This window comes from Hibiscus syriacus, unplaced genomic scaffold (genome assembly GCF_006381635.1).
Source record: "Hibiscus syriacus cultivar Baekdansim isolate YM2019G1 unplaced genomic scaffold, ASM638163v2 tig00110729_pilon, whole genome shotgun sequence".
Classification (NCBI taxonomy): Eukaryota; Viridiplantae; Streptophyta; class Magnoliopsida; order Malvales; family Malvaceae; genus Hibiscus; species Hibiscus syriacus.
In genome coordinates this window covers 639,499-644,611 of record NW_024062843.1, presented here as the reverse complement: position 1 = coordinate 644,611, position 5,113 = coordinate 639,499, and the positions used below count along the sequence as shown (strand labels likewise).

Genomic DNA, 5,113 nt, shown 5'->3' with positions numbered 1-5,113 from the left:
TTGGCTCTGAATTTTCAATTTATTCAATTTGATCCCTGTTTATATTTCTTATATTTTGCGAATTAACCCCCTAATTTTGTTTTTTCTCTTGCAGTACACTTTTAGCATTAATTTCAGTCTATAAATTCTAATTTAATTTAATTTGATCCTTTTTTATTTATTTATGTTTCAATTTTTTTAATATTTATTTTCTAAACCTTTTCTATGTTTATTTTTTTATTTCAAAATTTAGCCTTTTTTCATTATTTTATTATTTTTTTCTTTTTACTTAATTTTATTTATCTTTATTTATCTATTTCATTTATTTATTATTATGATTATATTAATATTTTTCTTTATTTTTTTCATATTTTTTTATTTTTTATTTTACAATCTAATAATATTCTTGACTTTTTTAGGAGAATTTTTAATCAATCTAAGGTAAGTAATTTGAATTGGATTTTTAAATTTAAATTTAAATTTTAATTTTAATTTTCGCAATTAAGACAACCGACAAATTAAAACGGTACCGAAAGGACGTTTCAAGAATACTATTTCTTCCTTGATCGTAATCAACTTCTGAACCTGACATATTTATGGTAAAACACATTTTAGGTAAGATGATGTCCGATCAACCTAAAATTTATTTTTAAATAATCGGTGACGACTCTAATATTTTTATTCAAATCGAAACCTAATTTCGGACTTAACCGAAAGACCCCTTCGACACGAGTCGAGTCAAATTTTACCTACCCGTACCTCACACCCGATGTTTCTTTCTTGCTGTTCATTTTCCAGAACCGTTAGCAGCTAAATGACCCCGCCCGGGGGTACATTTTGTTGATATTTAAAACATCATGGCTGACAGTTAGTTAGATATATGTGAATCCGAAAATTTAATTTTTAATTTTTTTGAAATTTTATTTGTATCTATTATAAGTAGAGCTTTCTATTATTAATATATATATATATATATATATATATATATATATATTTAAAAAATATTTTTAAATCTATTATTTCTTATTAATAACATTTCATTGATAAAAAATTAATCAAATGATAATATAAATAATTTTTTTTAAGTTTAGTAAGTAAAAATGTATAAATATAAAAAGTAATAGTTTATTAAATTTTATAAGTTTTCCCCTGAAACCATAAGCTTTGGCTTGGAATCAGCCTTCTCTTGCAATTCCAAAGCACGCTCCAGCGTCGCCTCCACTTCACCCATCTCAGGCCGTGAGTCTCCGACTACACGAGTACATGAACCGGCGATGTCCACGAACAGCTTGAAGCACTCTGGCGGAATCCTCCCCTTCAAAAATGGATCAATCATATCATAAATGGTTCTTTCTTTAATCGACCGGCATGGCAGATCAACTGGAGTCATCTTCATCTCCCCATCATGCTCCACAAATGGCATTCTACCACACAACTCTTCAAACAAAACAACCCCAAATGAGTACACATCACATTTTTCCTCCAGTTGCGCTGTTTCCAGATACTCGGGATCCAAATACCCTAAATTACTCTGCACTAATGGATCTATTCTTCCGAAGCTTTCGGCTTAGAATTGCGACGGGGACGCAGTTTGGAAGTCCGGAATTCGGCAAGCTTGCAAACCCAGTTGAACCCAAAAGAATGTTTCCGCTCTTAACGTTACCGTGAACTATTGCTCGCTTTGCTCCGTTGTGAAGGTAATGTAATCCAAGAGCTGCTTCGATGCATATCTCCAGCCTCTGCTTCCATGGATAAATTTTCGACAATCCGGGTATGATTGAATCATGAATGGGTAATTGAAACAGAGAATAAATATGAAGGAAAGAAAAAGGGTACTCACCATAGTACACATAGAAAGTTGAATTTGGTGATCTAGTAAACGGGTTCCCAGTAGCATCAGAACAAAAATCCCTACCCATTACCAATGTCAATCATCTTTGGTCATTTAAAAAATTAATTGACATGGAAATTCATTAAATACACATCCACAGAAACCTTGTGAACATGCGTTGTTGTTGATCAGTAAATAAACAGAAAACAAAGAGATTGTGCACTGATGAACAGCGCGAGCAACTGCAGGAAACACTAAGTAAAAATCAACATAATTTAGAAGATCAACAAACCAAGCTTTTTTTCCTTGTAATTGTAGTTCCCAAAAGACAAAACTGCTCTAACAAAGCAAATCCATTTCAGCAACCCAAACAAAAACAAAACCCAGGAAGTTCTGTCATTCTAAGCTTCCAGAGTTCAAAAAAGAATCAAAAACCATCAAAGGCAGTGTGAATACAGGAAAAATAGACAGAGAAAGAGAGTTTGAAATTGTGAAGATTCTGTTGATGTGTTACCAGTGGTTTAGAAGTTCAAATCCTCAGCTTGATTCAACCACGACGATGACATAAGCAAATATCCAGTCCACTTGCAAATAAACCATGATAAACATGAGGATGATCACATAAGCAAGACAAAGGAAAATGAAATAAGGTGAACAGCAATCAACTTGGGGGCCTAGAAGCTGGATTGCTTTGAATAATGAGAAAAAGGCCAAACCAAGAACTAAACCGATCCCATAAATGATAAGCTGAGTTACAAGCCAAGTTGAGAGGAGGGGAGAAAGGAAGTGAAAGCTGCCTTGATAAAGGATGAAAGCTTGACGGGTCAACCGTGAAAGCTGTGGAAAACGCTGTAGGTGACAGAACCGGTGGCGAAGAGAGAGAGGATGGAGACGGTGAGGATGTAAAGGAGATTAGAGATGAGGGTTTTGATGGGGTAGATTTGATAGTAAGTTAAGGTGGAAAAGACTGGGTTGAGAAATAGGGATAGAAATAGGCATAGACGAGGTTGATGTTTGACGACGGCTTTGCCATAGCTGGAGGGGGAGGAAATGGGGTGTGCGGTGTAGGGGAATTAAGAAGAAAAGCCTATAAAAAAATGGTAAATTACAAACTTGTCCCTAAATTGTTTTAGATTTACAAAAAAAGTTTATAATTAAATTTTATCTAAAGTTCAAGAGTTAAAACAAAAATTAAACCATTTTATTCGAATGTCATATCATCAAATCATTAAACTTTTAACGACTGTTTAAGGTAATTGACTACATCTTAATTAAAATGAAACGAAAATGATCACATCTTAAAATGAAACGAAAATGATCATATCTTAATTAAAACAAAACGAAAGTGGCTATTGTCGAAACGATTTTTTTCTTAAGTTGAGATTTTAAAAACCATACAAATTTTAATTTATCTATTTCAATTTATTTTTAATTTTAAAACAAATGCGATTTAAAAAACCTCTCGTTTCAAAAAATTTGAGATTCCTTAAAAATAAAAACATATGGTTCGAAGAGTCGCCACCAATATTTGATTAGGGTGTGATTAAGCACCCAAAAACGTTGTCATTTTAAATAAAAATTAATTTTAATTAAAACAACAAATTGAGGTATGCGTTACCAAAAATGAATTCAGGAGTCGGTTACGTGTGTGGAAGGATTAGCACCCCAACAGCGCCCTAAATCGGTACCTAGTCGATTAATTAACGTCTTTGCAATGAACTTTATAAATTCAAACTTAATTTGACTTTTAATCCCATAAAACAAAGATTGAATTTTATAATATTCAAAAGCAGTCAAATTAATTAAATTAAAATTACCAAATCATTTTAGAAAGATAAAGAATGTTCGATTATTTAAAAATATCGAGACCATATCTTAGATGAGTTGTAACAATCTTTTCTCGAAAAATTTAAATATCCGAACATTTTCTTTTCTTTCGTTCCCAAATTTTAAGTGACGAATCAAGTTTTTTTAGGTTTCACTTTCGGGATACACTTTTAATTTAAAATCGTCAAAACGACCCTCTAATGAGTTAAGACAAGTCACTCAAGAGAATTTTAAATTAAAAGGGTATTACCCTTAGTCCGATTATGTATTTATAAGTCAAGTTATGCACATGAGGGTATCATACAAATTGTGAAAAAAGAATGTCATGCCAAAAATTAATTAAACAAGTAATATGATTTAAAAATATCATGCAATGTGACATACAAAAATTATATACATATATTTTAATTAAAATTTATAAACCATGCATATTAACATATAATATACAAATGTGACTTAAATACGAAAACAAAAACAGAACATGCCAAACTATAAATTTTAAAAAGTGTATATATACATTAATGTAATGACTAAATTTGAATAATATAAAATTCAACATACAAATAAAAAATTTAAACAGAGACTTAAACAAAAACACATATAAATATAAAGGATTTAAACATAAACAACCCAAAAAATTACAACTAAAACTAAAATTGAGAAAACAATGAAATCAGATTAATTACAAAATGGCAGAATTCGAAAACTGTCCTGAATGTGACTAAATTATAAATAAGAACTAAACCTAGGAGGATCTAAAGATAATTTACCACTAAGGTTACAGTGACTAGACTCTAATTTACCAAAAATATTTAATATAAAATCTAAACTAAACCTAAGCCTAAGTGAATCACGCACAGGAAAGCCTTCAGCCACTCAAGCTTTCCCCATCTTTATCTCTCTCGGCCACACACGACGCTGCTCTCAACCCCTAAACCCGACCACCACAAACGATACTCAAGTGACTTAAACCAACGATCCCAAACCCCTCATGACTCTCGCCTCGCCCTGCTAACCTCCAATCTGTGTCTAAATCGCAAAAAAAAAATCTTAACATACTCAAAAAAAAGCCCTTAACCTCTCGGTTTCATTCCCTCTTCGATGCCGTTCTCACCAACCCTATCCATCTCTCGGCCAGGCTTTTTACACACCAAACGACCGCCGTTCAACCACTAGGTAACCAACCCAAGTCCCTTGGTTCTCTCTCTAGACAACTAACCCGAGACTAAGACTCACCAAATCAACCCCTAACTTCTAAAGTCGACAAGTTCGACTCCAAACCCCGACGTATCATAAGGTAAACTATCAAAACCCTCTTCTTTTTATTTTATAATGAACCTATTTCCAATTAACACGACCCCTTTATTTTGACAGTGTAGACTCGAACGACTAGGAGGCAAAACGAGACAACTAAGGTAAACGTTTAAACTATCTCCTTTATGATTCTGACTTGGTTTTGGTTCAAAACACATGGAC

At 32.6% G+C, this 5,113-nt stretch overlaps 1 long non-coding RNA gene across 2 annotated transcripts; it reads right to left on the bottom strand.

Annotated features, from left to right (window-relative positions):
• Positions 1–1,131: 1,131 nt before the first annotated feature.
• On the bottom strand, positions 1,132–2,859 carry LOC120139128. 2 transcript variants are annotated; one of them, XR_005517596.1, is made up of 3 exons: positions 1,975–2,859; positions 1,820–1,890; positions 1,132–1,718 (listed from the first exon to the last, which is right to left on the bottom strand). It is a non-coding gene; the product is annotated as an uncharacterized LOC120139128 (long non-coding RNA). The 2 variants fall into 2 exon arrangements; XR_005517595.1 differs by having other exon boundaries at positions 2,325–2,859.
• Positions 2,860–5,113: the final 2,254 nt, after the last annotated feature.